This window comes from Buteo buteo, chromosome 5 (genome assembly GCF_964188355.1).
Source record: "Buteo buteo chromosome 5, bButBut1.hap1.1, whole genome shotgun sequence".
NCBI classification, from domain to species: Eukaryota; Metazoa; Chordata; class Aves; order Accipitriformes; family Accipitridae; genus Buteo; species Buteo buteo.
Window position 1 is genome coordinate 34,473,028 of NC_134175.1, and position 12,782 is coordinate 34,485,809.

Genomic DNA, 12,782 nt, shown 5'->3' on the forward strand with positions numbered 1-12,782 from the left:
TTACCTTCTTAAAATCTGAGATATTTCCAGAGGAAAAATAAGTACGGGTAAGGAGCTGGACTCACTCGAGGACGGAGGCTAACCACACGGATATCAAATATACATTTTGGGCACCTGAAACTAATAATGGACCCCCAAATTCACATATTGCTTTCCTTGGCTTCTGCACGTAACAGGTGGGGATGGTTTGTAGATGCTCTGTCTGGAACGCCACAGGCTGCAGCATGGCGGCGTCTCCTTGGCCAGAGCCCCTGGCACTCCTTGTGTGGCGGCACAGCTGCGACCGGAGGCACGAGGGCTTCTCCTCTCTTTCCTAACGAAGCAGCCGATGGCCTGAATAGTGGCGAAAGCACTTTCCTTTGAGACAGAAGCTGTGTGTTTAATGCTCTCTGACTAAGGAAGAAGCTGAACTCGGACCCTACTCTATGAGCTGGTGAACTCTAGAATCTGACAGACAAAGTGAACAGAATCGTCATTTTCTCCTTTAACTTAAAGAAAGCTGCAGAAAGAGGCAGCTTGTTTCTGTAGATGTGCTCTTGGCATGCTGCGAAGAACCCTCTTAGGTTAAGTCTTGAAGTAGATTCAAGCAAAGGAATGTCTACTGCTGGGGTTCCAGTCATATTTAGAAGGAAAATAAGTGATAAGAGGACTACATAGACACCATCTTCTCTGAGCATCCAGAGAAGCACAAGCCTAGGTGCTTAGGGATTTTAAGATGGAACAGGGAGTTCCTTGTTGAATTTAGGCTCCCCAAAGGTTAAATAGTGGCTGAATGGATTTAGATAATTTGTATCTGCCCAACTGTTGTCTTAGGTGCCTAAATCCTTTCCTGGATCTGGCCCAGGAGAGAGCAGAGTGTTGTGCAGTTAAGTGCTCTGCTTTTACTGAAAATCAATGCCTAACTCCCATTTTTTCATTTAGAAGATCCTCCCCTAGCATTTGTATAGCTTACCATTATACAACTAATTGGGCACCTTATAAATGCTTAAAGGTATCAAAGGGCGTTAACAAGGAGCAAAATGCAATTATTTAGGCTAGTACAAGAGAGTATGAAAATCAGAAGAAAAGTCATGTCTGTAGGAATTATTTGAGAGCAAACTCTATTCAGGTGAGGAACAGTCTTCTTACTGAAATGGCAGAAGCTTCAGCATTTCCATTATTTAAAATGAGAATAAACCTGGCACTGGTAAGTAGAAGAAACATGGTATTGATGGGTAGGCTGATGCAGTGTGTCATCTCTAACTGATGTCACTTCATGAAATCAGCTCTCTTTTCTGTTTTGAATATATGATTTGGGAGAAATTAGTGATTATCAGAGAAGCCTGTGGGAACATGACTTGGCATGGGGCTGCTGTTTGTTTGCCAACAACTTCCAAATTATCAGTTTTTAATCATTTGGTCCAGGATGATAAATCTCTGCCTGGGACCCTCTGAACTTAATATTTTCCTCAGAAATAAGTAGAATAATGAACATAGAACTACATGAGGAAACAGCTTTTTGTAAAACAGTGATAAAGCCTATGAGACAATGAATAGCACAAAGACTTTAAAAGGGAACATCCATTATTCTGTCTGTATGATCCAAGTGAGAGGAAATGTGGAGCTCCAGTGTTCTTCAGAAACATTTCTTCATATGTTGGGAAGGTTTTACAGTACTGCAGGTTGACCACCAAACACAAAACTGTTCTTTGCTCAGAAGGTCACATTACACAGCTCAGGAAGCTCTGGCCTTTCTGCAGGGACAGTGCTTCACCCCATGGAAATCAAATCACTGAGGTCTGGTTCACTGTGGAATTTTATTTTCCTTATTCCTCTGTGAGATGAAGGAGCAGAAGGGCTTCTGAATTGGAGGTTCTGACTCCAGAAAAGAGATGTGACAATTAAACATGGGACAGAAAAATTATCATGCCAACAGGCAAAGTCACTCACCTCTGGACATACGCATTCTTTTCTTCGGGGTAACTTCTTCGATTGAGGAAGTTATCCTATAGCCAGTTTGTCCAGCAAAGCAAATAAATTTTAGAAGAATACATTCATATACTTAGATACAAAGACCGACAAGAATGTAAGGAAACACATAAATGACAGGCATTATATACAAAGTTGGCTGACCTCTTTCACTCAAAATATCTTCCCTAAGAAATAACATTTTTATGAAAAAAAAGAGGTTGTAGAAGTTATTCATGTTATTAAGACTTTTTCACTTTTCATTTTTTCTACATTTTCTTCAACACATTTTATATATTTTTAAAATCTTCATTTATTAAAAGCCTTCTCTTGTTACTGAAATACATAGGTTTTCATTAAGTGGGAAGTAAAAATGTGGAGTCTATATTGATAAAATAGAAGATGGAAAGCAAAATGAGAAATGGGTCAATCTTGAACTCCATGAAATGGAAAGAGTTTTAAAATGTCAGAACACCAGATGCATTTTGACAGGTAAATGTAGTTAACCATATCAGTAGTGAAAAGTTCATTGTATAGACTTCCAAAAAGATAAGCAAATAAAAGAAACGTAAACCTATTTTTCTCCTATTCTGTCTTTTTTTAAGCCAAACTTACCTTTTTTTGGACCCTGACTTAGTCTTTTTGAATGCTTGGATGGATCCTGACTTAGTCTTTTTGAATGCTTGGAGATGGGCAAGCTGTAATCAGTTTGCGTTTCAGATGTAGAGTTCACTGTGACTCTGATGATAAATTATTTAAATGAAAATTACTTCCCCTTCCAAGAGATCTTAGGCACTGGCGAATACAAGCCTACACAGGAGCATTTGAAAGTTTCTATGTATTCTCATCACAGCAAAGGCTTTAAAAACCATTGAATAATAGTAGTCCAAAATGTTGATTCTCTGTCCTTGTATATCTATTATATTAACAGTTTACTAAGCAGTATTAAGGATGGTATTTCCTTTGTAGAGCCCACTGAAAGACACCAGAATCACCTCCTGAAGGCAATACACGTTCGCTGTCAGACAGGGAGTATTTCACTGGAAAGATACTGCATTAATTTTCCAGGTAATTACCAAGTATTTAGGGGGAAAACAAATAAAAATCAAATAATCTCTAGGATCTGCATAGCCCTCTTAACTGGGATATCTGAATGCCTCCTTATTTTTTAAATACATTTATTTTACTAGTAGGAAACAGAGACTCACAGAAACTTAACGGGCCTTTGGCTTCAGTGGCTGTGGACAGCTGAATGCAGGTCTGTCCAGTCCAAAGCCCAGGTCTGAAGAGTCCCAGACACAGATGCACTGTGAACGCGAGTGTGCACGGCCGCACGGCCACTCCCCGCCGTCTTACACATTGCGCGTGCTCTGCCAGAAAAGTTTAGGTGCGACGGCTACATGTTCTTCACCCATTCCATGCCATCGTTCTCCTTCTAAAGGTGGTGGTTATTTATACTAAGCAGCCTCCTTCTCCTTAGAGGCAGAAGAGCATTCGACACAGAGTTGACTGGCAGGCTACACAGTAAGTACACACTGGTTGTACTGGTGGTGTTGTGGTTTAACCCCAGCCGGCAACCAAGCACCACGCAGCCACTTGCTTGCTCACCTCCCTCACAGTGGGATGGAGGAGAGAATCAGAAGGGTAAAAGTGAGAAAACTCGTGGGCTGAGATAAAGACAGTTTAATAGGTAAAGCAAAAGGCCACACACACAAGCAAAGCAAACCAAGGAATTCATTCACCACTTCCCATGGGCAGGCAGGTGTTCAGCCATCTCCAGGAAAGCAGGGCTCCATCACGCCTAACGGTTCCTTGGGAAGACAAATGCCATCACTCCAAACGTCCCCCCTATCCTTCTTCTTCCCCCAGCTTTACATGCTGAGCATGTCATCATATGGTCTGGAATATCCCTTTGGTCAGTTGGGGTCAGCTGTCCCAGCTGGGTCCCCTCCCAACTTCTTGTGCCCCCCCAGCCTGCTCGCTGGTGGGCTGGGGTGAGAAGCAGAAAGGGCTTTGACTCTGTGTAAGCACTGCTCAGCAGTAATGACATCTCGGCATTATCAACACTGTTTCCAGCACAAATCCAAAACATAGCCCCATACCAGCTACTATGAAGAAAACTAACTCTATCCCAGCCAAAACCAGCACAGATATATATAAAGGAATGGACAGCCTGTTTCTTGACCTCATCAGGTTTCTTTTTCAGTATGAGCAGGAGGAGGACTGAGGTCTGTGCCTACAAACAGTGCTGTTTTCTGCTCTGCCATGGCATTGAGGAATAAAGATTTTCCAACGAAACATTAGATGGGTAAATGCCTGGTGTAGCTGACTTTTCATTAACCCTCCTTCATTCTTAAAACACAATAAGAAAAAGCAAGCTGGATATAAGGCACCAGAGCAGCTATGGCTGCACAAGCTCAGCTCAGATGCTCCTGTGCTCCGAGGGCCAGTGCAGTTGGAGTTAGAGAAGTCCCGAGGCAATGAGAACGTAATCTTCCTCCTGGAGAACAATCTATCTCTTCAGGAAGATTTTTGTCATCATAAGCACATGACACGTCCATACTTCTTTATTGCTGAATAAATGTGTTTCCTAATGAGTTTTGAATATATTACATAAATTTGCATTAATTCTGGCAATTCTTAGGGCTTTGTGTTCACTGTATCATCACACATCTCATGACAGCTATAAGATTCTGCATTAAATACACATTATCTGAACTAGTCCCCTATGAAGAAAGAGTCAAGAAAAAAATTCATGGAATTCTTTGGATTAGAAACCAAATATCTTGGGTTTTATATATATACATGGTGGGTTTTTTTGGCTTCATGGCTACAAATAGTTTACTCGATGTTACCGAGGCCGTTGAAAGGTTATTCATTGTCTGTCAGAGCTAGTCAAATAAAAGTGTCCATTAATATAATCAGTAATTACACCCCCCATCAATCACTGAGTAAATTATTCATAATTTTTCCCTGTTCCATAAATTCACTGTACATAATAGTCATCAAACAAAAAAAGAATCAAGGTCTTTTTTCTAACAATCTCAGATAAATTATCGACAAATATTTGTTTAATTAACCAACTCTACTACCTGTCATGTCTCCGAGCAGATGTTAAGTATTCCCCTGCTTCCTTTCATAAGCAAATTAATACCTAGTTACACAATTTTCTTCTATGTGCCACAGTTACATGATTTTAATCTCACTTTCTTACCTGAGGTCAGGTAGTGGTTCAGAGTGGGTGACCTGCAGCCATATTTCTTTATTCTTATCTGAATAAACTTTCTCCAGCCATGAACAAAGAATTATTTTTGTTCTTTCCTTAGTTGTCTCCTAGATTTATTCCCATTAAAAATACCACTTGTAAGCATAACTCGCAAGGGAAAAAAAAAAAAAAAAGGAAACAGAAACTTATCTGTTTAACTACTCTCTGTCTGATGGGTTATTCACTTTCTCTGCTCGAAGGCATTTAATGGGTATTTTCCACACAGCAGTATTGTTATCTTAAATGCAGATCTTTAAAGAGAATGTCCTAAAATCTGTTTTCAAGTCTAAAACAATCAGGGCAAGCTCAGGATATTCTGTATATCTGCTGTATCTCCAACTCCTATCCCAGGCAGCACCTCTTTGCCATATTGGTGTGAAAAGGCAGGAAGTCTTCATTCTTTCCCATAAATGCATGGGTATTTTTATTGCTTCTAAAAGAATACAACCCCTCTTTTTTTTCTGAGGAACTGGGGGAAGAAACAAGCATTTCTAGTTCTAACACTTGCCCCAAGCAGCTACAGCAGCTCAGGGGGTCAGGGAAAGAGGAGGACAGGTGATGAGGCTTTTCCTCATTTTGAAACACAGCAGAAAGCACCTCTGTTGGGTTGACAATAGCAGGGCTCCCCAGTGTCTAAATCACATTTCTTAAGTAACATGGATGGTTTAAGTGTACATAACCTGGCATTCCTGCTAAAAATAAAGTTTTGGTCTCCACCATCTCTTTTTCTAGGTTGATTTCAACCTGGACTGTGAGTACATGAACACTTGGGCTGGCATACGGGAGTAGGCGGCACAGGAGCAAAACAAGGAGACAGAGATGGGAAAGGTCAGGTTTTTTGGAAACAAATATAACTGGTGCCAGGTTCTGAAGCCACGATGTTAAAGTCAGCACCCCAAAGCAGTGGTGCCCTGGAATCATCTCCCTTAGAGCTACTACATAAAACTGTCATCAAACTCAATAATTAAGCTTTACTTTGGTATCATGAGAAAGAGATATTTATGCTGATTTAATGAAGGATGAGACAGTTAAGAACTCTTAGATAGTTTCCAAATCTGATGATGCTGCAAAAAATCTAAAATGGCTTTGCCTTAATCCAAACCTGGATATTATAAAGACATTTTAGTAATGATCTGACTGGAATCACTCATGTTTCAGTGTTGATACAGTCATAGGTTTCTATCTTCTGATGTTTCATATGGGAAGTGTATGCTTATGTATCTTAGGCCACTGAGTTGTTTCAGTCTCTTTGTGAGAGTCCACACTGTATCAGCTTTCATGTGGCCACACTTCTGAAGTTTTATTTTTCAATAAAGATTTGGGCCAGGTATCTGAATTATGCAAGCTGGCACAGCCCTCTTGAAAACAGTGCATCTGTGATCTTTTATTCCAGACAAGGATGCACTTCATAAAATTATTCTTTAAATATCTTGTGAAGTTTAGGGGTTTAAAGTAGTAAGAAATGGATTTTCTGTCAAATTGCGTGGCCACAGAAGACAGAAAAGCATGAACAATTTTTATAATCCCTTTAAATCCCTAATCAGTCACAGTTTTCAATTGATTATTACAGTTTTGGACATTTCAGCGGTACCTGACACCACTGGATAACACTGAATTGCTTAGAACTTAAGCCAGCTTGATAGAAAAAGTCTGTTTACCTGCCCATGTGCATGATGTTCCTTTGGCAATTTATATTCTTTTTTTATCCCATGTTCTTGTCACGTACCAAGGGAATTCCCATTTTGCCTATTTTTACCCAGTGTTTCTACGCTTCCATTGTGTGAAATACTCTAACCGCACAGTTTGGCTTTCACTTATTCAATTGCCACACATTCATTTTGTGATCAAAATTGAAGTCTATTTATTTTGCCTATATTTTTAATCTAATGCTAGCTAATGTTTAACTCCACAGATCAGATAAAACTTTCCTGTTTAATGTTGTGTCACTATGACAAAATTCAGGTGATAATTAGGGAACATGCATTTATAAGGGGTGTCTAATTCATATTCCACTTTGTTATTTAATGTATATATTAACATAGTGGTTAGCACGATTTAGCTGAAACTTCTTGTGAATTCTTAGTGTTCTAATTGAAAATTGAGTATTTGATCCATTTCTTTAAGAATGTTTATAGAATAAAATGTGATCAGTGCCACAGAATAGCATTTTCATAGGCCCAAATGTTTGTACTCTTTACATAGTAATGTATAACAATATCTTACAAATAATTTTCAAATTCTTAACAACTTAAATACCAAATGATTTGTCTATTCAGAAATTTAAAAGAAAAATAAAATTCCAATTCGCTCTATGCTGATATGAACCAAGAACCAAGGCAGTACTGACTTAAAAAAAAAGAGGAGAAATCTGGGTCATACATAAATACATGGCAACAAGTACCTGAAGGTTTCAATTTACGCTGGTCCAAGTAAGTGGAAGAAATAACCCGGCTAGCCCTACCAGCTTGGATTTTTTTTTTTTCCATGACAATTTAAATAATGAGAATAATCACATAAAATCTAAAATATTCACACCCTCCACAGCAGTACCCTTCCTGTTGCTGCCGTTTGTTTAGTGAGTCTATTCACAAGCAAGATGAATATAAGAAATAAATTCTTCACATTTGCTACTTATTCATTCCTGTTTATTTCTAATGCCTTTGGTTGGTGACTGAATTGGCAATAGCCCTGCTTTTAAGTGCAGATCCTATGCACTTCATTCCAAAATGTTAAATTACCACCGCTTGGTTTCTTTTTAGGTTCCTGGGCACATGCCATTTAAGAATGTAAACAGCCAGCAGACATGATGTAAACATGCAAGGATTTTAGTCAACACACTCTTAGGGATTCCCATCACATTAGCAAGGACAGCACAGAAAACTGGCAGCTCCGAAGTGCAGTCATGTTTTAGATCTTTTAAAATCTCTGACACACATGCAGGAAAACTATGTTTCTCTTTAAATAAACATTTTCTATTAGACCTTTCTTACCCAGACTTGCATAGCACATTTATTTCCCTGGGTCATTTTCCATTTTACAGTAAATAGATTATTGTAATAGCATAGCAATCTGATAGCAGCTTTTCCCTCCATCAATAGTATTTCTATTTAAAGATGAGGATTCAAAATCGGTGTTGAAGGTACATGTTCTCTCTTCTCAGGGGAGTCAGTGTACCTGGATGTTACTCAGCACCTCTGTTAGTTTAATAAGGCGGACTTTAAAATTCAAGGAAATCCTGGCACTACGTCTTTTAAATTGAATCTCTACTGCTATGCAGGTGTGACTCCAAAGCTGCCCTTAAAGTCAGCTCTACTGTCCAACCATGTTACTAGCCTATAGGAATGTCGTTGACACCAGCACTGTGGGTCTCAGTGGTACCCATGGAGAGGGTCATCCCCACTGTATCTTGAGAAGACAAGGATCTTCCATGACATTGTTGAGCTTGAGCCACCATTCCAAGACAAAAATCTAATGAAAGTAGACTGAAAAAGATGGACTCGCATAAAGCTGCTGCCTCCATTCAGCTTGCTTGAGCAATAGATATCCCCAGAAGGCAAAGCTGTGTTCTTGCTATCATACTTGTTTTCCCTCCCTTTTCTTTCCCACTTTCTTATTCTCTCCCTTTGTCCTTGAGTTCTCTGTTAGAAAAAAAAAAGCTCAGTTTAGCTGGTTAACAGGCATGGGTACATGTCTGTACCTGCACTGATTAACAGTATGACAGTAAATTAGTCAAGCATGAGTTGGTACCAAAACCAGAAAGTGAAGGAAACTTCCTTTCCTTCTAAGAAGGTAAATTTTCATCCAATGAAATGAAAGAATGAGTATATGAATCTCAAGATGCAGCCATCACGCCTGACTTATGTTATTGTTACTATCACCATTTTTAAAAATTCCCAGTTCACTGCAACTTCTCAGCATCAGAATCCAGAAACCTGCTACAGTTATTAATTTGTTAAATGGAGACTTACCATAAAATACATACAAAGTGCAATTACTATCATAAAATACACTAGAGTGCAATTTAATTTCTCTGATAAAACTTCACTTTCTGTTTCCTGACATTCTTGACTGATTGATTTAAATGATGTAGCCTTCACATTATTTTAAGAGATTAGAGATTCTATTTTACTATTTTAAGAGATTGTATTTACATTCCAGACCTGCAAAGATTTATGTACATATTGCACTTCAAGCTATGATTTAAGTCCAGGTTATTTAAAGTTAAATCTGGGTATGGGAGGTTGTAGGCCTCAGTGGGAACTTGTAGTGTAATCTACATGAAATATCTGGGAGTAGCACTTAAATAAAAATGAACAGTTTCTTTTAATATGAAAAACTGAAAAAAAATCAGCAAAGCAATGAATTGATGCAGCCAATAGGGTTTCATGGCCAGTGGAAGCTGGTATAAATCAGTTATGAACTAGAGTAGTAAAACAGGGTAGGACAATATTTATGTTGTTTCCATTCTTTCTCTTTCTGTCCTGCAAATAAAGAGAAATCACTGGGTTCTATCATTTCTTAAGCCAGAACTATCATTTTAGAAAAAACAGGTATATGTTGAGAAGAATACTGTAACCAAACTTGGCCAAACAGTTACACTATAGTATAGTATATGCAAGTATTATGTATTTATATACATACATGTTTATAGTGTGCTGTATACACAGTAGGTAAATGTATATATATGCACACACATGTGTATATAATGTAAACTGGAGTTCAAAAGCTATCCTTGAGATAGATTAATTATTTTGTCAGTAGGAAACATTAGGTCCTGTTGACTTAGGCAAGGGTTTAGATGGGGGATAAAAATCTTTCCTGTGGCCAGGTGTACATGCTTAGCATATGGCTGTGTGCAGAAAGGTGAGGCAAAGACACACAAAGCTGGCTGAGCTCAAGTGAATAGCCTGGCTGAGCCACGATCTGTGACCTTCAGTAACTGCCACGGGCCTTCATGGATGAATTCTGATGAACACAGCCCAGAGTAATTACATTCTTGTAGATTACTTGTTCCTGTGGTCATAATTATAGATACTCTGTCATTCAAGGATTAATTACTGTGTAACTTGCGAGTTTTTTTCTTTTATAATATAGTCAGCTTGGAAGCAAATACAAAAATAATAGTGACATTGTGATCACGGGGACATTGTATAACCATGTGATTATATGTCCAAAGTAGGCAGAATTTATACAGAAAATACTGTCCTTGACACAGACATCTCTATCTAATTATAATGGTCAATGTTTGAGCTATGAAGCTAAAGGACTGAGGCTGCTCTTGATAACCTGCTTATTTGTTTCAAGTAATTGCAAAAGAAAATATTGCAATAACAGCAAGTTGAATATGTAGCTAATCTATAAGAAAAAATGACTCAGAACTTGCAGGTCCTATTAGGGACTTTCATCAGCCTCTTGCTGCCACCTCGGATGGGTTCTTTCACTTTTTCCTCCATCTCATTTTAAGGATAGAAATAGAATTCCTTTGGAACAGAGAATGAATTTTATTACATTTGCTCAGCACCTAACAAATAGGTATCTATACATTGCTACCAAGATACTTGGTAAAACTGGCTGGTGCTTTACTATTAGAAGGCAAAGTTCTTAGAAACTGGGCTAGATGTCAGAATTCTTACTTTGTGTAAACCCAGATGCCTAATTACTGTTGTAGGCTAAAAGAAAACATTTTTGGTATCTTTTTAATAACTTGGGTATGTTTAAACCAGTTAATTGCTAATCCCATGGCACCTTTTCATTTCACCAGAGGATCAGGCAACAATTGTTCCCCTTTATGACCCTGATTCTGTACTATATGGCAGCACTGATTTCAGTGGAATTACTCTTAATTCACAGAGCTCTCTAGAGAGAAAGAGTATAATCAGGTCCCTTAAAAACTACTAGAAGTGGGAGAGTAATGTGAGCTTTAAAGTTGCTGATTTGCTGTATTGAAATGTTTTAGTAGCAGTAGGTTGCAGGGAAGTCTATTGTCATGTGCTGCTTATGTTTTAGGCATTATTCTGCCTAAAGCACGTGTTTACTGAGGATTTTGCTAGCAGGGAAGTGTGAGTTATATATTAAAAAAGCAGAACAGTGTTTAAGAAAAAGAATGAGAAAAAACTGGTATCAGGAAAACCATGTAAATACCTCCCATCTAAAAATAAACACCATCTGCAAAAGGCTACATGAACACAAGCTAGACAAAAAATGGAATGGTGCTTGTTAGTCTGACTGACATATCAAACCCACAGGAAGAAGGATGTTTATCCATGGGAAGTTAAGAGCTCTGGAGAGATTTTTAATAGGTTAAGATCCCCTGAAAAAAAGTACATGTTTCCTCTTCTTTTCTGAAACTCTAGCCCTATAATTTTCTTTTGTTTTACTGAATCAGTCTCACAATAATTTAGCTAATAGAAACAAAGGAAGAAAAATGATCATTAAAGACTGAATCTTTAAATATCATTCAAAAATTTCCTACCATTGAAGAATATCCTAAAACTGCATATTTGAATTGCAGCTATCCCATCAAATGAGATTTACATCGGAAGCATAGAAACTACAGAGAGACATTATATAGCATAGAGAGTAAAAAGGAAGGTAAAATAAATTGTTTGGCTAGTAGGTGTTAAAGATAGCAGACATTAAAGATGTCTTTTAATTACTAAACACAGAAGCGATTGACAATTTGTTATTTATCCAAATATTTAAAAGATTTAAAACTAAATAAGAAGTAAAATACAATTATTGACAAAACTGATTATATATAATGCTATACATTTTTTTAATTCAATGTACTTTTTGGGAAAAATAATTATTATTTTCTCCCCTAATCTAACTTCTTTTCCTTTCATGTTCTCAAATAAGGTATTTAGGCTTCAACTAGATGTGCTGTTTGGCAGTGATTGTCATATAGTATTATAATGCTACCATCCTTCCTGAGGTATTTCCACATAGGAAAAGCAGATGGTATTATAGCCAGGGCTCCACTATCAGATTATTATATCCCATGATCTGTCTCAAGTGGGAACTATTTCGGAAGGATTTCAATGCTGTATATGTCCTTAGATTCATAAATTGACAGTTTCCCAAGACCCACAGCGGTCCACTTTCTTGTGGGGTAAAAAAATACAAGTAATTTTTCTGGCTAAGCAAGTATGTTCTACTAACTGGTATTAATTGGCTTGTCTGAAATTCACCCAGGAAAGTGTGTGCATTCAAGCAGCAGCAGCTGTAAGTCTATCAATATTAATATAAAACAGAATATTGATAATTCCTATCTTCCTTTTTCTTTTCCTTTTTCACTTTTAGTGGTTCTTTCTGGCAGTAAAATGTTCACTAGAAGACCAACAGCAGAGACCATAACATACAAAACACGGTCCTGAGGTTAACCAGGTCTAAAGCAAGTGGCTCATTTGAGACATTCATCCCAGAAGGGGCAGGATGACAGAAGCTGCATCTTAAGATAGTTCATGAGAACTGATATGAATAAATTGTTCCCTTATGACTATTTAGTCTTTTAAACATGGCTATTCCAATTCAAATTATGATGAGGTGCACACTTTGGCTATCACTTGTC